This window comes from Sapajus apella, unplaced genomic scaffold, assembly GCF_009761245.1.
Source record: "Sapajus apella isolate SASKATOON/1434 unplaced genomic scaffold, GSC_monkey_1.0 scaffold1, whole genome shotgun sequence".
NCBI lineage: Eukaryota > Metazoa > Chordata > Mammalia > Primates > Cebidae > Sapajus > Sapajus apella.
The window spans coordinates 63,305,708-63,327,088 of record NW_022436941.1 but is presented as its reverse complement, the minus strand read 5'-3'; the positions used below and the strand labels follow the sequence as shown (position 1 = coordinate 63,327,088).

Here is a 21,381-nt window from a genome sequence, read left to right as displayed (position 1 = left end):
CTTAGACTTTGAGCATTTCTTGACCCATTCACATTTAGTCCTATTGGTTGGTAGGCAGTAACTGGAAAATGCAGCATTTCTCTCTGATAGGAAGTGAGAAGCAGGACTTGGTGGCACTCAGTGATCAGGCCATAGTTCAATGAGTCTTTGCATGCAGTTAAGCTGGAATCAGTTTTAGAGGTTTGAATCTGAGATTTGGGCATATCCTAGCTGATATGGTTTGAGTTTGTCCCCATCAGAACATGATTCCCAATGTGGCTGTGTTGAGAGGTGAGTGTATTGGGAGGTGTGTGGGTCATGGGGGTGGATCCCTTATGAATGACTTGGTGCCATTCTCCCGGTAGTGAATTCTCACTCTCTATACTAGATTAATTCCATGGGAATGTTCCTTCAAGAGTAGGTTGTTATTGTTAAAAAGTTTAGCCCAAAGCTGCCTCCTTATATGTTTTAAGTTGGCCTTAAAGGTTTCTTCATACGTAACAAACTGTAACCTTACTGAATGCATAAACACACTATATCCTACTCTTGGGCTAGTCACTAAGTTTTGGTCAATCCAAGGAAGTAAGCTGTTCAAACCATGTTCAAATAAGTCAAACACCAAGCTGTGGCCAATCCAGCTATTTCTGTACCTCACTTCTGTTTTCTCTGTCAGTTTCCTGTTTCTGTGAATAAATCTTCCACCAGGCAGCTGTGCTGGAGCCTCTTTGAACCTATGTGCTTCAGGGACTGCCCCACTGGCAAATCCTAAATCGCTCTTTGCTCAGCATAACTCTTTCAATGTAATTTGTCTAAGGTTTCTTCTTCAATCATTATAAAGCCACTACACTGGCTGGGCATGGTGGTTTACACCTGTAATCCCAGTACTTTGGGAGGCTGAGGTGAGCAAATCACATGAGGTCAGGAGACCAGTCTGGCCAACATGGAGAACCCCCTCTCTACTAAAAAAAAAAAAAAAAAAAGAAAAAAAAAAAGAAAAATTAGCCAGTTATGGTGGCACATGCCTTTAATCCCAGCTACTTGGAAGGCTGAGGCAGGGGAATCGCTTGAACCTGGGAGTCGGAGATTGCAGTGAGCTGAGATTGTTCCAGCGCACTCCAGTCTGGGTAACAGAGCAAGACTCCATCTCAAAAATAAATAAATAAATAAATGTAAAAATATAAAGCCATGATGCCCTTGGGTTTTTGCCTCTTCTCCTGTGTCTGCTTCCCCTTTGATCTTCTCCACCATGTTACGATACAGCCCTCCCCAGAAGCCAGAACAGATGTCAGCACTATGCTTCTTAAGCTTTCCAGCCGGCAGAACCATGAGCTAAATAAAGGTTTTCTTTCTTTTTTTTTTTTTTGAGATGGAGGCTCGATTTGTCACCGAGGCTGGAGTGTGCAGTGGCGCGATCTCGGCTCACTGCAACCTCCGCCTCCCAGGTTCAAGCTATTCTCCTGCCTCAGCCTCCCAAGTAGCTGGGACTACAGGCACCCACCACCATGCTTAGCTAATTTCTGTATTTTTAGTAGAGATGGGGTTTCATCATGTTGGCCAGGCTGGTCTCGGACTCCTGACCTTGTGATCCCCCTACCTTGGCCTCCCAAAGTGCTGGGATTACAGGCATGAGCCACCTCACCCAGCCTAAATAAAAATTTTCTTTATAAATTACCCAGTCTCAGGTATTCTGTTATAGTGACACAAGCTATAGACTAAGACACTAGCCTCAATGGAGCAGGTATTGCCTTTGCAAATTGCTGCCCACTGACATCAGCACTCTCCATAATCTGAGATCTAGAAAAACATTGTACGATGTTATCTATGCAACATAATGTTGTAGAAATTCACCTCCTCCCCTTTGCCCTTTTTCTTTATGTTTGTCACTGGTACCCACAGGCATAGTTCATAGGAACTGGTGGTCCTCTGAGCTCAGCCAGAAGTCAGAGAGATTTTCAAATGGAAGGATACCCTGACATGGATGTGAAGCAACTGGAACCCTTTTTTTTTTTTTTTTTTTTTTTTTTTTTGAGATGGAGCCTTGCTCTGTCGTGCAGACTGGAGTGCAGTGGTATGATTTTGGTTCACTGCAACCTCCACTTCCCGGGATCAGTCTCTCCTGCTTCAGTCTCCCAAATACCTGGGATAACAGGTGCGGGCCACCATGCCTGGCTAATTTTTATATTTTCAGTAAAGATGGGGTTTCATCATGTAGGCCAGGCTGGTCTCGAACTCCTGACTTTAAGTGATCTATGTGCCTCAGCCTTCCAAAGTGCTGGGATTAGAGGCATGGGCCACTGTGCCTGGCCTGGAACTCTTATATGCTGGTGTGAATATAAAATGACACAACCTCTTTGGCATAAAGTGAAACATACACCTATCTCATGACCTTACGATTCTACTCCTAGGTATTTTCTCAAGAAAGATGTAAACATATTCCACACAAAGACTTACACAATGATGTTTACAATAGCTTTAATTCATAACAGCCAAAAACTGAAAACAACCCAAATGTCTCAGTGGATGAATGGATAAACAAATTGTGATGAATCTGAACAATGGAATGCTGCTCAGCAGTAAAAAGGAACAAACTGCTGATATCCTCACCAACTTGGAGGAATCTCAAACATATTACACTTGTGTGAAGAAACCAGACACAAAGAATTCCCATTTACATGGAAATCTAGAAAATGTAAACTAATTACAGGTTGCCTGGAGGTGGGGTGAATACATAACAGAAATGTTCTGAGTATTTGTTGTTTGTTTTCTGTTTTTTGAGACAGGGTCTTGCTTTGTTGCCTAGGCTGGAGTGCAGTGGCGCTATGATGGCTCATTGTAGTCTCAACCTCCTAGGTTCAAGCAATCCTCCCACCTCAGCCTCCCAAGTAACTAGGGCCTACAGGTACATGTCACCACGCCTGGCTAATTTTTTTTTTTTTTTTTGAGAGAAGGGGTCTCATCATGTTGCCCAGCTGGTCTTAGCCTCAAGCTACCCTCCTGCTTCGGCTTCCCAAAGTGCTGGAATTACAGCTGGAATGAACCACTGTGCCCAGCCAAAATGTAACATATTTTTATTGTGATGGTATATACACATATTTCAAAATTCATTGAATTTACAATGGATGCAGTTTTTCATATATAAATTTTACCCCAATAAAACGGAAGTTTTTAACAAAAAAGACTCAACATCACCAATCATGAGGGAACTGCAAATCAAAATCATAGTGAGATATCACTTCACACCCATTAAGATAGCTATTGTTAAAAAACGACGACAATAAAGAACACATGTTGACAAGGATGTGGAGAAACTGGAGCCTTTGCCATGTCTGGTGGGCATGTAAAGTGTTGCAGCTACTATAGAAGACAGTATGACACAGTTCCTCAAAAAATTAAATACAGTATAGAATCACCATGTGATCCAGCAATTCCACTCCTAAGTGTACACCCAAAATAACTGAAAGTGGAAACTCAAACAGCTAGTTGTACATCCAAGTTTCTTAGAGACTTATTCACAATAGCTAAAGGGTGGAGACACCCCAAATGTCTAACAGTGAGTGAATGGCTAAACAAAATGTGGTATACACACACAGTGAAATATAATTTGGCCACAAAAAAAAATACACTTTTGAGAACTGCTACAACATGGATGAATCTTGAATATGTATCCTAAGTGAAGTAAACCAGATGCAAAAGAATCAATATTGCAAGTTTCACTTATATGAGGTACCCAGAGTAGTCAAATTCATAGAGACAAAAAAATAGAAAAAAAGGGTCTGTAGGACATGAGAAGGGGTACTTATTGTTTAATCGGTATGGAGTATTAGCTGAGAACCGTGAAAAAGTTCTGGAGATGGATGCTGGAAATGATTATACAGCCCTGTGAATGTTCTTAATGTCCATGACTTTACCTTTAAAATGCTAAAATTTATGTTTTGTCTATTTAACACAATAGAAAGAGAGAAAGATAGAAAAAGAAAAAAGAAGAAGGAAAGAAAGGAAGGAAGGAAAGAAAGATGGAGGGAAGAAAGGAAGGAAGGAATCCCCTAATCATCTGTGCCTGTCTTGGGGCAGAACCGGACAAATGGACAGACAATTTTCATACTCCACAGCCCCTGCCAAGACCCCACTCTGACTCTGACTCTGTCAATCAACAAACATCTTGTTTTGGGAAGTGGAAACAATTGATTCTGCCAGGCACATGCGACATGGGAGAGGCTGAACGAAAAGGCGTCTGGGTGAGGAGCTGGATCTGCAGACAGATCAGTGGAGAAAGGCACAGCACAAGCAAAGCTTCCACAGCGGGGCTGTGTGTCGGTGACTTCAGCAGCCTGCTGTTGGGGGAACAACGTACACGTTGTGAGCGAGGTCAGGAGGTACAGCTGGAAGTTTAGGGTAGGGCCAGACAGAGGGATCTTGAAGGCCACACTTAGGTTTGTTTGGGTTTTATCCCATGGGCAGCAGTGAACCTTTCAACAATTTCAAGGTGATTATTGACTTGTAGTGTGAGTTTTAGAAAGATGGCAGAGGAGGGATGGGCTGGAGAAGGCCAACCGGGAGGCAGGGTCCAGGAGAGGGTGAGCTTTAGGAGGTCCCTTCTATTCCACAGATGCCCCCAACAAATCTGATTCGTAGTTCCTGGTTTATCCCAGTCATCCACAGGTCCTCTCAAACATCTTACACTCATATTCTTCTTTGAGAAACATTGAAATCTCACACCGTTTTAACATCTCATACATTTCAAAGTAAATTAACTTTGATTTAAAACAAATCAAAGCAATTTCTAATGAGAATGTTTTTCCAACTATACTAGTTGGAAAATACAGTATTTTTCAGCTATACCATTCCTTTCTCCTCCCTCACTCCATTGTCTACTCAATTGGGAATCATTGTTCTACCGCAAATCTGAGAAGTGTTATACGTGAGTTCACCCTGGGGTGTGAGGCTCACTTTAAACAAGTCTGATTTTATAAGCACTTCCTTGGGCTCTCAAAGATGCTACAGGCCCTGGCAAGCCCCATGCTGGGAATGACTTCCCTTCACTTCATTCTGGATGTGTGAGTTACCTGCAAGGGCAGCATTGCTGCCAAGCTGAGTTCAGTTGGCTTTAAAGACTGCCTTTGTCAGCCAGACGCCGTGGCTCACACCTGTAATCCCAGCACTGTGGGAGGCTGAGTTGGGTAAATCATGAGGTCAGGAGTTCAAGACCAGCCTGGCCAAGATGGTGAAACCCCATCACTACTAAAAATACAAAAATTAGCCAGGTATGGTGGCATGCACCTGTAATCCCAGCTACTCGGGAAGCTGAGGCAAGAGAATAGCTTGAACCCGGGAGGCAGAGTTTGCAGTGAGCCGAGATTACGCCACTACACTCCAGCCTGGGAAACAGAGTAAAACTATGTCTAAAAAAAAAAAAAAAAAAAAAAAGATTGCCTTAGTCCTCATACCATTGTTTCCCTGATGTGCCAGACTGAAAGGGTCACCTGGGGTGGGTGTAGAGCACAAAGGTTCCCAGTCCCCTCTCTGGAGATGCTGATTCTGGAGTCTGAAGCTGGCATCTGGAATCTCTATGTTGAGCAAGTGCTCCAGGTGATTCTTGTGACCTGACAAGTTTGGTAAACACCGTGAAGACTCTGCCTGCTCTGCTGGCAGCTCCAAGAAGAGTAAAGGGTTCGAGGCCCAACAGATGCCTGGGCCTCTTTCAGGGATGAAACCCTCTTTCTGAATCCCTCTTTCAGGATGCCTGTGGAGTCTGTTCCTGTGACTTTCCAGAAGTCCACAGTCAAATCACATGGCTTTACAGCTGGCGCTTGTGATTCTCTAAAATATGTCTTCATCACATAGGTGTGTCCTTCACACTTGGCCTTTGACCAAATCATTCTCTCTTTATTTGGCCCTCTTAAATATCTCTGCAGTGACTACAGGTTGTGGGTGCCCTGCCTGGGCCTCAGTCAAGAAGACAAATGCACTTGAGTATAAGGAATCCCTCTGATCACATCAGAAGTGAGACCCTGTGCTTATCCCAAAGTTACTTCTTCAAATAACGCATGTTCAGCCTCATTTCAAGGAAGAGGCAAAAAAGGCTCCTGAGAAGACAAAGTGCTGGGATTACAGGGATGCCACGCCTGTAACCCCAGCACTTTGCAAGGGCGAGGCAGGCACATAAGTTGAAGCCAGGAGTTCGAGATCAGCCTGGCCAACTTGGCAAAACCCCATCTCTACTAAAAATACAAAAAAATTAGCCAGTTGTGGTGGTGCATGGCTGTAGTCCCAGCAACTCGGGAGGCTGAGGTGGGAGGATTGCTTGAGCTTGGGAGGTAGAGGTTGCAGTGAGCCAAGATTGCACTGCACTCCAGCCTGAGTGACAAAGTGAGACCCTGTCTCAGAAAAAAAAAAAAAAAAAAAAAAAATGGCTTCTGAGGAGGCAGATAAACCTTGTGTTTTCAGAATGCTCATAGGACATCTGTAGGATATGTTGCCGTCTTTTTTCTTTCTTGGCCACAATACCTGCAAGCCTGATTATCCACTGCTTTCTAGCTCCCAGCAGACTAGAGTTAGTTGTTGAGAAGGAACCATGCCGCTGGAGGCAAAGGCACTACCCACACCCACATATAAAAGAGAGAGAGACAGAACAATGAAAAGCAGAGAGCGGCACTCAGAAATGTACAAGGAAAGACAAATACATTGATAAAGTAGAAAGGGGTTGAAAAGTAGATCCATTTTCATGACAGTGTACTTTGTGATAAAGAAGGCATTCCATATCAATTGTGAAAGGATACAAATAAATAGCATTAAAGAATTGATCCTTATTTAAGAGGGAAAAAATGGATCCTTATTTAAGAGGAAAACATGAAAAACAAGACTTCAGACATATTAAAAGAAAACGTAAGTGAATGTGGTTATAACTTTGCGATAGCACAGACTTCCTTAAGCAAGGAAACCATAAAATGGATAAACTTCACCAGATAAGCTTTCAAAACTTCCAGTTGGCAAAAAAAGAACCATAAACAACTTTAAAAAGACAAACTATAGAGTAGAAGAAACTATTGCTTGCATATATAACAGACAAAATATTAATAGCCATAATAACAAACAGTGCCTGTAAATAACAAGAAAGATCATACCTAATAACATGGAAAAGAAATAGTTTTTAAAGATCAGGTATGAACAGGAATTTCACAGAAGAAATACAAATGACTCATAATCATATGAAAATATGTTCAATCTCAACAGCTAAAATGAGTTTTTACCCCGATTGGCAAAAATAAAAGATTTATTACATTCAATATGGGTGAAGATAGGGAGAAATGGAAGCTGTCATTCTCAGTTGAAGAGAATAAATGTATATAGCCTTTGTAGAAAGAAATTTTATTCTATCCAAAATTTTGGGCCAGGTGCGGTGGCTCACGCCTATAATCCCAGCACTTTGGGAGGCCAAGACGGATGGATTATGAGGTCAAGAGATCGAGACCATCCTGGTCAACATGGTGAAACCCCGTCTCTACTAAAAATACAAAAATTAGCTGGGCATGGTGGCGTATGCCTGTAGTCCCAGCTACTCGGGAGGCTGAGGCAGGAGAATTGCTTGAACCCAGGAGACAGAGGTTGCGGTGAGCCAAGATCACGCTATTGCACTCCAGCCTGGGTAACAAGAGCAAAACTCCGTCTCAAAAAAAACAAAAAAACTTTGACTTGCATTCTCTACAACCCACCAATTCCATTTTCAACATCTATTTCAGAAAAACATCCAGAAAAAATAAGGAAATCAGTAGCATAACAATCTCAAAGAAAGAGTTTACATTGTCCTAAATTCCAGGGAATATACACAGAAACATCTTCATATGCATAAAATGGCAAGAGCCCAAAATATTTCTTTCAGCAATATCTGCACTAGGAAGTAACTGGAAACCTCAATGTCAACCAATAAATTATGGCACATTTATAAGATAAGAATGAAAAAGAATGAGACAATTTAATGCATCTAGACTATATGTTGGGGTGATGAAAATGTTTTGGGTAGAGATAATGATTTAATATAGATGTATACATATATCTATATACAACACAAAAACAAAACTACGTATTTCTAGAGGTATACATATATGTGTACAGATACATTTAACATGGTTGAACATAGGTGTAGGCAAAGACTTCATGACCAAAACACCAAAAGCATTGACAACAAAAGCCAAAATAGACAAATGGGACCTAAGCAAACTCCACAGCTTCTGCACAGCAAAAGAAACAGTCATCAGAGTGAATCGGCAACCAACAGAATGGGAAAAAATTTTTGCAGTTTACCCATCTGACAAAGGGCTGATATCCAGAATTTACAAAGACCTAAAACAGATTTACAAGAAAAAAACTAACAAGCCCATTCAAAAGTGGGCAAAGGATATGAACAGACACTTTACAAAAGAAGACATACATGAGGCCAACAAACATATGAAAAAATGCTTATCATTACTGGTCATCAGAGAAATGCAAATCAAAACAACATTGTGATACCATCTCACGCCAGTTAGAATGGCGATCATTAAAAAATCTGGAGACAACAGATGCTGGAGAGGATGTGGAGAAATAGGAACACTTTTACACTGTTGATGGGAGTATAAATTAGTTCAACCATTGTGGAAGACAGTGTGGTGATTCCTCAAGGACCTAGAAATAGAAATTCCATTTGACCCAGCAATCCCATTACTGGGTATATACCCAAAGGATTATAAATCATTCTACTACAAGGACACGTGCACATGAATGAGATAATCGTGTGGTTTTTGTCTTTGGTTCTGTTTATGTGGTGAATTACATTTATAGACTTGCGTATATTCAACCAGCCTTGCATCCCCGGGATGAAGCCTACTTGACCACGGTGGATAAGCTTTTTGATGTGCTGTTGCAATCAGCTTGTCAGTATTTTATTGAAGATTTTTGCATCTATGTGCATCATGGATATTGGCCTGAAGTTTTCTTTTCTTGTTGAGTCTCTGCCGGGTTTTGGAATCAGGATGATGTTGGTCTCATAAAATGTTTTGGGAAGAATTCCCTCTTTTTGTATTGTTTGGAATAGTTTCAGAAGGAATGGTACCAGCTCCTCTTTGTATGTCTGGTAGAATTCGGCTGTGAACCCGTCTGGACCTGGGCTTTTTTTGGGTGGTAAGCTCTTAATTGCTGCCTCAACTTCAGACCTTGTTATGGGTCTGTTCAGGGTTTTGGCTTCTTCCTGGTTTAGGCTTGGCAGGAGGCAAGTGTCCAGGAATTTATCCATTTCTTCCAGGTTTATTAGTTTATGTGCATAGAGTTGTTTGTAATAATCTCTGATGCTGGTTTGAATTTCTGTGGAATCTGTGGTGATATCCCCTTTATCGTTTTTTATTGCATCAATTTGGTTATTCTCTCTTTTCTTTTTTATTAATCTGGCTAGTGGTCTGTCTATTTTGTTGATCTTTTCAAAAAACCAGCTCCTGGATTTATTGATTTTTTGAAGGGTTTTTTTGTGTCTCTATCTCCTTCAGTTCTGCTCTGATCTTAGCTATTTCTTGTCTTCTACTAGACTTTGAGTTTTTTTGATCTTGCTCCTCTAGCTCTTTCAGTTTTGATGATAGGGTGTCAATTTTTGATCTCTCCTTGCTTCTCATGTGGGCACTTATTGCTATATATTTTCCTCTAGAGACTGCTTTAAATGTGTCCCAGATTCTGGTATGTTGTGTCTTCATTCTCGTTGGCTTCGAAGAACATCTTTATTTCTGACTTCATTTCATTGTTTATCCAGTCAACATTCAAGAGCCAGTTGTTCAGTTTCCATGAAGCTGTGTGGTTCTGGGTTAGTTTTTGAATTCTGAGTTCTAACTTGATTGCACTGTGGTCTGAGAGACTGTTTGTTATGATTTCCATTCTTTTGCATTTGCTGAGGAGTGATTTACTCCCAATTATGTGGCCAATTTTAGAGTAGGTGTGATGTGGTGCTGAGAAGAATGTATATTCTGTGGATTTGGGGTGGAGAGTTCTGTAGATGTCTATCAGGTTTGCTTGGTCCAGGTCTGAGTTCAAGTCCTGGATACCCTTGTTAATTTTCTGTCTGGTTGATCTGTCTAATATTGACAATGGGGTGTTAAAGTCTCCCACTATAATTGTGTGGGAGTCTAAGTCTCTTTGTAAGTCATTAAGAACTTGCCTTATGTATCTTGGTGCTCCTGTATTGGGTGCATATATATTTAGGATCGTTAGCTCTTCTTGTTGTATTGATCCTTTTACCATTGTGTAATGTCCTTCTTTGTCTCTTTTGATCTTTGTTGCTTTAAAGTCTAATTTATCAGAGATGAGAATTGCAACTCCTGCTTTTTTTTGCTCTCCATTTGCTTGATAAATCTTCCTCCATCCCTTTATTTTGAGCCTTTGTGTATCCTTGCATGTGAGATGTGTTTCCTGGATACAGCACACCGATGGGTTTTTGCTTTTTATCGAATTTGCCAGTCTGTGTCTTTTGATTGGGGCATTTAGTCCATTTACATTTAGGGTTAATATTGTTATGTGTGAATTTGATACTGCCATTTTGGTGCTAGCTGGCTGTTTAGCCCATTAGTTGATGCAGATTCTTCATTGTGTTGATTCTCTTTACCATTTGGCATGTTTTTGGAGTGGCTGGTACTGGTTGTTCCTTTATATGTGTAGAGCCTCTTTTAGGAGCTCTTGTAAAGCTGGCCTGGTGGTGACGAAATCTCTGAGTACTTGCATGTTCACAAAGGATTTTATTTTTCCTTCACTTATGAAGCTTAGTTTGGCTGGATAGGTGATTCTGGGTTGAAAGTTCTTTTCTTTAAGGATGTTGAATATTGGCCCCCACTGTCTTCTGGCTTGTAGAGTTTCTGCTGAGAGATCTGCTGTGAGTCTGATGGGCTTCCCTTTGTGGGTAACCCGACCTTTCTCTCTGGCTGCCCTTAGTATTTTCTCCTTCATTTCAACCCTGGTGAATCTGACTATTATGTGCCTTGGGGTTGCTCTTCTTGACGAATATCTTTGTGGTGTTCTCTGTATTTCCTGGAGTTGAATATTGTCCTGCCTTGCTAGGTTGGGGAAGTTTTCCTGATAATATCCTGAACAGTGTTTTCCAGCTTGGATTCATTCTCTTCATCGCATTCAGTTACGCCTATCAAACGTAGATTAGGTCTTTTCACATAGTCCCACATTTCTTGGAGACTTTGTTCATTCCTTTTTACCCTTTTTTCTCTATTCTTGCCTTCCCGTTTTATTTCATTGAGTTGATCTTCGACCTCTGATATCCTTTCTTCTGCTTGGTCAATTCGGCTGTTGATACTTGTGCATGTTTCATGAAGTTCTCATGTTGTGTTTTTCAGCTCCATCAATTCACTTATATTCCTTTCTATTTTGTCCATTCTCGTTAGCATTTCGTCAAATCTTTTTTCAAGGTTCTTAGTTTCTTTGCATTGGGTTAGAACATGTTCTTTTAGTTCACAGAAATTTCTTACGACCCACCTTCTGAAGTCCGATTCTGTCATTTCATTACACTCGTTCTCCATCCAACCTTGTTCCCTTGCTGGTGAGAAGTTGTGATCCCTTGTAGGAGAAGAGGTGTTCTGGTTTCGGGTGTTTTCATCCTTTTTGCATTGGTTTCTTCCCATCTTTATGGATTTATCCACCTGTCGTCTTTGTAGTTGCTGGCTTTCAGATTGGGTCTCTGAGTGGACGTTCTGTTTGTTGATGATGAGGTTATTTCTGTTTCTTGGTTTTCCTTCTGACAGTCTGGCCTCTCTGCTGTAGGTCTGCTGAGGTCCACTCCAGGCCCTGCTTGCCTGGGGATCACCTGCAGCAGCTGCTGAACAGCAAGGGTTGTTACCAGTTTTCTTCTTCTGCTATCTTTGTCCCAGAAGGATACCCGCCAAGTGTCAATCTGATCTCTCCTTTATGAGGTGGCTCTTTGGATATACAAGGATCAGGGAGCTGCTTGGGGTGACGGTCTCTTCTTTATAGGAGCTCAAATGCTGAGCTATGAACTCCGTTGTTCATTCAGAGCTGCTGGGCAGTTACGTTTAGGTCTGCTGCAGCAGAACTCATAAACTGCTTTTTGTTCCCAGGTGCTCTGTCCCAGGGATTTAGGGCTTTATGAGTTTCCGTTATGCTGCTGCCTTCTTTTTTTTTTCCTTCAGAGCTGCCCTGCCCAGCAAGGAGGCAGCCTAGTCACTGTCTGCCTGTAGAGGCTTTGCTGAGCTGCTGTGGGCTCTGCCCAGCTGCCGAGTGAACTTCCCTGCAGTTCTGTTTATATGGGTGTAGTTAGAACTGCCTCAGCAAGGGTGGCCCGCCTCTGTTAAGGCAAAGTCTCTCTGCAGTGGCGGGTTGCCTTGGCAACGGCGGGCTGCCTCAGCGTTGGACAACTACCTCCGTCGTGGCGGGCTGCCTCGGTAATGGCGGACGCCCCTCCCCCACAGAGCTGGACCATCCCGGGTTCAGCTGCACTTGCTGTGAAACTCTCAATCCAGAGTTTCTGGTTGCTGTTATTTTGTGGGGGTGGGACCAGCCGAGCCTGATCGTCTGGCTCCCTGCCTCAGAGCCTTTTTTTTTTTTTTAAGTTGGTGTTCCAGTCGCCTGTTGAAGAGGTGCCGCGGTGTGTGTTTTTTCCCGTGGGACAACTCACTGTGCTGGCTTAAACAGCAGCACTGAGATTCATGGTGCTTTTTTTGCCCTGGAATCTACTGTCCTGGCTCCCTGCTCAGTCCTCTTTTTAAACAGGCAAATGGGTGACTTCCCGTGGCTCCAATTGCTAGCCAAAAGGGCACCCAGACTGGTGTATTTTGTACGGAGAACCGCTGCTCCGGGGTGCCGAAAAAGCAGCCGCGCGGGGCAAAGCAGCAGCGCCGGCCGGCACAGCCACGCTGGCCGAAACAGCCGCACTGGCAACCCGTGGAGCTCCTCTGCCTGGGAATTTCCTAGTCTGTGGGCAATAAAAATGCGGCATCCACTCACCCTCTGCGCTTTCACTGGGAGCTGCAATCCTGAGCTGTTCCTAAACGGCCATCTTGGCTCGATCCCAAAATCTCATAATGTTTTAAGAAAGTTTAAGAATTTATTGGGTTGGGCCACATTCAAAGGTGTCCTGGGCTGTGGGTTGGACAGTCTTCATCTACACCAGCACAGAAGGGTAAGCTTCAGTTATGTGAACATTGCTGTATTTGAAACAAGACTTTTTCTCTAATGCTACTGAAAAATGATGTGTCACTATATGCACACAGACACACACACACACACACACAATGCTTTTCTGGGCTAGCTCTCTACCCACCTCCTTTCTTCCCATCCAGCCTGTTTTCTGGCAATTCAGCTCAGAGATTACTTAGAGATAACCAGGCATTTTCCTTTGAATTCTCTCAGACCACAGAATTGAGCAATCTCACAACAGCCAGGTCCACAGCATTCAGATGTCACCTAAGTTTCTGCAAAATGTCCTAAACACCCCAAGGCCCCATTACTGGAAGGACTTAGTGAATCTTTCCAGGTGGTTTTTGTGTTCTTGGCTGTTTGGATCCTGGTCCTTGGGTGCTGCTAGACAGTGCTCAGAACCTGGTGGCTTCTGTTACTGAACTCAGTCCCCTCAGGAGAGGCTGGGTTGCAGCTGCTACAGTGGGTGGGCACCCTTCAAGTCTCCACCAGCCTCAGTCCTCTGAGCCCCAGGTAGCCCTCTGTGGCCTCACTGCTCATGTCCCTGGTAGAGGGTTGTGACTGCAAGTTGTCCAGGTTCCTAGCATCTTGAACAAAATGCCCAGTAAAGCAAAGAAGGAGTGAAACGCCAAAAGAACAAAAGCAGGAATTTACTGAAAATGAAAGTACACTCCACAGTGTGGGAGCAGAGTGGGCAAGCAGCAGCTCAAGTGGCTGGATATAGAATTTTCTTGGGTCCAAATACCCCCTAGAAGTTTCCCATTGGCCACTTCATGCTCGCCTCATGTAAATGAAGTGGTAGCCCACAATCAATCTGATCGGTTGCAGAAAGCAGCCAACCAGAGGCTGAAGTTACAAAGGGCTCACACCTGTGCAAACATCTGATTGGTTGCAAAAAGCAGCTAGTCAGAGGCTAGGGTGAAGTTACAAAGTTATACTTCTATGCAAACGAAGACTCTGCCCACAATCAGTCTGATTGATTGGGGACAGCAACCATTCAGAGGCTGGAGTGAAGTTACAAAGTTGCAACCAAGACTAGACAGGCAATCATTCTGATTTGTTGCCTACAGGCAGTTTCCCATCTGCGACAACTCTGCACAAAAAAAGGTGGGGGTTTGCAAAGGGAGTAACCTCTGGTCCTTTGGTTACTTAGCTTTTTCTTTCAGTTTCATTCCAGGAAGTCTCAGTGAAACAGCCCTAGTTTCCCTGCCTCCAGACCCCATTCTGCCTCAGTTATACAGACCATTTAGGAAAATGGTCTATATAATAACATTATCAATGTTATCATTATAATAGTATGTTAACATCAATGATAACATTACTAGAGTGGCAAATTATCAAGTAGGACAGCGTATTACAAACTTCTATTTAGAGGTTAAAGATACTTTTCAAGCCGGGCGCGGTGGCTCAAGCCTGTAATCCCAGCACTTTGGGAGGCCGAGGAGGGTGGATCACGAGGTCAAGAGATCGAGACCATCCTGGTCAACATGGTGAAACCCCGTCTCTATTAAAAATACAAAAAATTAGCTGGGCATGGTGGCACGTGCCTGTAATCCCGGCTACTCAGGAGGCTGAGGCAGGAGAATTGCCTGAACCCAGGAGGCGGAGGTTGCGGTGAGCCGAGATCGCGCCATTGCACTCCAGCCTGGGTAACAAGAGCGAAACTCCGTCTCAAAAAAAAAAAATAAATAAATAAAATAAATAAAATAAAAATAAAAAAATTAAAAAAAGATACTTTTCAGGCCAGGTGTGGTGACTCAGGCCTGTAATCCCAGCACTTTGAGAGGCCAAGGCAGGGGGATCACTTGAGCTCAGGAGTTTGAGACCAGCCAGGGCAATGTAGGGAGACCTCATTTCTACTAGAAATAAAAAAATAATTAGCTGGGCCTGGTGGTAGTCCCAGCTACTTGGGAGGCTGAGGTGGGAAGATCGTTTGAGCTGGGGAGGTCAAGGCTGCTGTGAGCTGTGATCATACCACTGCACTCCAGCACTCCAGCCTGGGTGACAGAGCAAGAGTCTGTCTGAAATATATATGTATATTTATACCTAATATATAAACATTATTATATCAGTAATATTAATTATATTAATATTATAATATATCAGTAATGTTAATTTATTAATAAATACATAAACATATAAATAAATATGAACAATTATTGATGTTAATATAGATATAAATAATTAGAGTTAATATATAATTAATAATATTATTAGGCCAGGTGTGGTGGCTCATGCCTATAATCCCAGAACTTTGGGAGGCTGAGGTAGGTGGATCACCTGAAGTCAGGAGTTTGAGACCAGCCTGGCCAAGATGGTGAAACCCCGTCTCTACTAAAATTACAAAATTAGCTGGGCATGGTGGTTGGGCGCCTGTAGTCTCAGCTACTTGGGAGGCTGAGGCAGGAAAATCTCTTGAAACGAGGAGGCAGAGGCTGTAGTGAGTGAGATACGCCATTGCACTCCAGCCTGGCGGCAGAGCGAGACTCCATTTCAAAAAAAAAAAAAAGATTGAGGCTGGGAGTGGTGGCTCACACCTGTAGTCCCAGCACTTTGGAAAGCTGAGGTGGGGGGAGAACCACTTGAGCCCAGGAGTTCGAGACCAGCCTAGGCAATGTGCACCTGTGCTCCCAGCTACTCCGGAGACCCAGGTAGGAGGATCACTTGAGTCTGGGAGGTGGAGGCTGCAGTGAGTCATAACTGTGCCACTGCAACCCAGTCTGGGCAACAAAGGGAGACCCTATTTCAAAAAAGAAAAAAAAATTCTTTGTTAATGATGTCATTTTGATATTTTGTGGGATCATATTCTTGGAATTAAAGATGTAGACTTGATGTCTCATTCTCTGTGCCTGTGAAAAAGAGATAATATCATCTCATTATGATCTTTCTGAGATTCCTTTTTTTGAGGAGGGGGTCAGGAGGTTACTTAAGAAGATTTAACATTTTAAAGTTTAAGCCTACAGAAGTCATTAGATTAATCCATAAGAAAAAGCAAGTTTGAGGGACTCACATTTTATTAGAAGAAATTAAGAAAGCAGAAAAGGCTGGGCACGGTAGCTCACACCTGTAATCCCAGCACTTTGGGAGGCCAAGGCGGGTGAATTACCTGAGGTCAGAAGTTCAAGACCACCCTGGCCAACATGGTGAAATCCTGTCTTTACTAAAAATACACAATTTGGCCAAGTGTGGTGGCACGGGCCTGTAATCCCAGCTACTTGGGAGGCTGAGGGAGAACTGCTTGAACCTGGGAGGTGGAGGTTGAGGTGAGCTGACATCGATGGCACTGCACTTCACCTCACTTCGGAGTGAGACTCTGTCTCAAAACAAAACAAAACAAAAAGAGCAGAAAAGGATTTTATTTTATAATAATGAAATACAGGGTATGTGTAATGTTTTTTCACATAATTTAGGTGGCTATTTTCTGTGGGAACGAAGTCATCTGTGATATTGAAGGTTAAGAGGCAAAGCTACCAACTGCTGCTGAGCCACTAAGCCACTGTTATCCGCTCTGGACAGGATGGAAGAGGCGGCTGCCTGTGGGCAGGGTGAGTCCCGTTACCACCACCTGCCCATGCAGCTGCCTGCAGGAGCTCCGTCTCTGCACAGGACAGGCAGAGGCAGGTGTGTACAGGGTCAGTATGTAGGCAGCGTGTTTCTTTACTCTCTAGTCAGACTTTTACAATGACTTGTGAGAAAAGTGCAAAAATGCTACTATCCCTCAAGTCAAAAGAACATCCATAGCTCTCACCAGCCCATTCACAGAAGAACAAACATAGGAATCACCTTTAGACCAGAGTCTGTTCACTGAGATTTCATTCCATATATGTCTTGATTTTAGGCCAGGAGTGGTGGCTCACGCCTGTAATCCCAGCACTTTGGAAGGCTGAGGCAGGCGGATCACCTGAGGTCAAGGGGTTCAAGACCACCCTGGCCAACATGGTAAAACCCCGTCGTTACTAAAAATACAAAAATTAGCCAGGCATGGTGGCATGCGCCGGTAGTCCCAGCTACTCAGGAGGCTGGGGCAGGAGAATCTCTTGAACCCAGGAGGCAGAGGCTGCAGTGAGCCAAGATCACACCACTGCACTCCAGCCTGGGCAATAGAGCGAGACTCTGTCTCAAAAAAAAAAAAAAAAAGAAAGAAAGAAAGAAAAATGTGGTGCATATACACCACGGAATACTATGCAACCATAAAGAATAATTTTATGTGCTTTGCAGGGACATGGATGAAGCTGGAAACCATCATTCTCAGCAAACTAACACAGAAACAGAAAACCAAACACCACATGCACCACATGTTCTCACTCATAAGTGGGACTTGAACAATGAGAACCCATGGACACAGGGAGGGGAACATCCCACACTGGGCCTGTTTGGGGGCAGGTGGGGGACTAGGGGAGGGATAGCATTAGAAGAAATACCTAATGTAGATGACGGGTTGAGGGGTGCAGCACACCACCGTGGCACGTGTATACCTATGTACCAAACTGCACGCCCCGCACATGTATCCCAGAACTTAAAGTATAATAATTTTTTTTTAAATCTTGATTTTTCCTTTTGGGCAGGCTCCAATATGGCTCTGTGCAGCACTTTTATTGGTTCTGTCTTTACTGAAAATTCTGATGTTTTGTTTATCATGGATTTTTCTTGCATTACTTTTTATTTTTTCCAATATGATATTAACATGTTAATTATTGTTATTACGCAATCTTTTTAGCACTCCCTTAAATCTTACAACCTGGTCCCAACCCTGGGGCTGAAGGTAATATTTTGGAGGGTCATCAGCACACGAATGAGTTAAAACCATGGAGGTGATGAGACTGAACGGGGAAAAAACACAGAGCAAAATGAGCAGAACATCAGGGCCAGAATGTAGGGGGACATTTGCATTTAAGGGTCTGTAGAAGAGAAAGGAGAGTCCTAAAGGGAACCCATAGTCAGTAAGGAAGGAGAAAAACCAGAAGAAAGGGTGTGGTAAGAACCAAGGGAGACACATTTCCAAGAGAGGCTGTCACATGCTCTAGATGGCTCAGACAGGATGTACCCAGGCAAGGGCATCGGATTGCACCTGGGGACACCAGGTGTGACATTATCAGCACCTTTGAGAGCAGCGGCATGGGAAGGAGGAATGGAGCAGCGTAGCTGACAGGAAGCTAAGAAGGTCAGCAGCTCCAGGTGCTGGATCTGAAGGGATGGCGAGGAGGTGCTGGGAAAGGATGGAGGTGAGTTCAGATTGCTGTGTAGCTTAGGGCGCAGAAGCTCTGAATAGTTTTGTAGGGGGAAAAGAATGAAGACCAGAAAAGGAAGGAGTGTTGAAGAAGTAAGAAAATAAGGAGAAGGACTGCTGCTGAAAGACAAAAACCCAGAATAAATGCAGCTTCAGCCTGAGGACGGATTATCTGCCTTGCTGCTGTGCTCACATGAAGCTGCCGACACAAGCCTGAGCCCTGGAAAGTGTCTCAGCTCCCAGCCCTCTCTCCGGTTTCCATCATCTTCATTTGCAGCTTTTCAGGTTCTGTGACCTCTCCCAATGCCCCTTTTGGTTCCCAGACTTACCTCTCACCATCAGCCCAGATGCAAGGATGAGCGACCTCATGTAGGAGTTGCTCTCCGGCATTGATTGATTGGCTTATTGATTGACAGAGTTGCACTCTTATTGCCAGGCTGAAGTGCAGTGGCACGATCTCGGCTCACTGCAATCGCCACCTTCCAGGTTCAAGTGATTCTCCTGCCTCAGCCTCCCAAGTAGCTGGGATTACAGGTATGTGCCACCATGCCCAGCTAATTTTGTACTTTTAGTAGAGACAGGATTTCTCCAGGTTAGTCAGGCTGATCTAGAACTCCCAACCTCAGGTGATCAACCTGCTTCTGCCTCCCAAAGTGCTGGGATTACAGATGTGAACAACCTTGCCGATCCTGTTTACAGCCAGTGCTCGACTTATGACCACTTTTGGGACCAGAAGACCGGTCATAACACGATTTGGTCGTAAGTTGAGTAGGCTATATGTACAGTTGAAATGGTGCACGCGGAGATGGTAGTACTGCCGGAAGCTGGTCCGCACTGTCGTACTCCCAGCTGGGCAACGTTTGCGCTGCCAGATGCAGAGCAGTCGTGGCTAGCGATTGTGGTGGTAAAGTCGAATGGTCGTAAGTTGCATAGGTCGTAGGTCGATCAATACCTGTATTTAATTTATTTATTTGAGACAAAGTCTCACTCTGTCGCCCAGGCTGGAGTGCAATGGCACGATCTCAGCTCACTGCAACCTCTGCCTCCCGGCTTCAAGCAATTCTCCTTCTTCAGCCGCCCAAGTAGCTGGGATTACAGGCACGAGCCACCAAGTCCAGCTAATTTTTGTATTTTTAGTAGAGACAAGGTTTCACCATGTTGGCCAGGCTGGTCTTGAACTCCTGACCTCAAGTGATCCACCTGCCTTGGCCTCCCAAAGAGCTGGGATTACTGGTGTGAGCCGCTTGTCCTGGCTTTTATTTGTTTATTTTAATTTTTTTATTATTTAATTTTGTTATTATTTTCTCTTTTATTGTTTCTCCTGAAAATTTTAGCCTCCCTACACCCCAGAACCTGCTGGCCACATTCCTAAGGGAGCAACACTCATTCCTCAGCCTGCCTCTCACCCAGCTCCTGCCTTGTAGAGCCCTAGGGAGGTTGCTCATGGCGAATTCACCCCTGAGGGCATTATTACTCACTAGAGCACAAGAGAGTAGTCATTTCTCTATGGGGAGTGACAGCAGCAGGGGAGGGACTGTGGAGCACCTTGGACCAGGGATCACTGACAGAGAGCCCCAGGCACCGCGCTGGGGTTGGAAATGGTACTTAGGACTCTTCTTCCCATGCATTAAGATAGAAACTCCAGTGCTGGAATTTCAGGTCAGCTTGACTCCCAGGTGGGGGTTAGCAAGGTCAGGGCACCAGGTGGTCCAGGCATGAGGAAATAGTGGGGATGGGTGACAGTGGACGTGAAATGGTTGGCCAAGAAGTCCAAGCAAGTTAGACAGGCAGTGAAGCAAGAGATACTGGCAGGCCAGGAAGCTGGGAGGCAGGAGGCAGGGGTCGAAAAGAGGCTTTGATGGGAAGGAGGAGAGGAAAAAGAAAAGATGAGAGGGCTGTGGACAAAGAAGGCAAAAGGGGGCTGGGCACGGTGGCTCACGCCTGTAATCCTAGCACTTTGGGAGGCCAAGGCGGGTGGATCACTTGAGGTCAAGAGTTCAAAACCAGCCTGGCCAATGTGGTGAAACCCAGTCTCTACTAAAAATATGAAACAATTAGCCAGGCATGGTGGCAGGTGCCTATAATCCCAGCTGCTTAGGAGGCTAAGGCAGAAAAATTATTTGAACCCAGGAGGCAAAAGTTGCAGTGAGCTGAGATCGCGCCATTGCACTCCCGCCTGCGCGGCAGAGCAAGAATCCATCTCAGAAAAAAAAAAAAAAAAAGGAAGAGTGCCAGGTGTCAGAAGTGGAGCTGTCTGAGGCTATGACAAGGGTCCACTGTGGCCACAAAAAGGGGCTGATATAAAGGTCAGCAGCAGTGAAGAAGCCAACAAGCTGTCTGGCACGATAGGTGTGCGGTACACATGAGAGGCAGTGAGAGTCATGGTTAAACATTCATTGCATCCACAGGGTCCACACTTCTTCTTCTTGACTTTCATCTTCATTTCATCTTCATCTTGACTACTTCTGTGTCTTCAGGCAAGCCACTGATCTTCTTTGACCCTTAGTTTTCTAATTTGTAAAATGAGAAGGACACTACCTGCACTTGCCACACTGTTTTAAGAACTAAAATGAGAAAATAGCCATAAATCCTTAGCACAGCACCTGCCACATGGTAAAATACAATCACTATTGCTATCATTACTGTTAGTGAATGATTAGTGTCCCCACCTGAATCTCATTTGAATTCCCAGTGTTGTGGGAGGGACCCAGTGGGAGGTAATTGAATCATGGGGGCAGGTCTTTCCCATGCTGTTCTCATGATAGCGAATAAGTCTTAGATCTGATGGTTTTAAAAACAGGAGTCTCACCTGGTGTGGTGCCTCGTGCCTGTAATCCCAGCACTTTGGGAGGCCGAGGCGGGTGGATCACCCGAGGTCAGGTGTTTGAGACCAGCCTGGCCAACATGGTGAAACCTGTCTCTACTAAAATTACAAAAAATTAGCTGGCTGTGGTGGCAGGTGCCTGTATTCCCAGTTACTTGGGAGGCTGAGGCAGGGGAATCGCTTG

At 44.1% G+C, this 21,381-nt stretch overlaps 1 long non-coding RNA gene across 1 annotated transcript; it reads left to right on the top strand.

The window, feature by feature from the left end:
• Positions 1–209: 209 nt before the first annotated feature.
• Positions 210–21,135, top strand: LOC116551656. Its single transcript, XR_004269029.1, has 3 exons — positions 210–224; positions 2,949–2,951; positions 21,034–21,135. It is a non-coding gene; the product is annotated as an uncharacterized LOC116551656 (long non-coding RNA).
• The last annotated feature ends 246 nt before the right edge of the window (positions 21,136–21,381 follow it).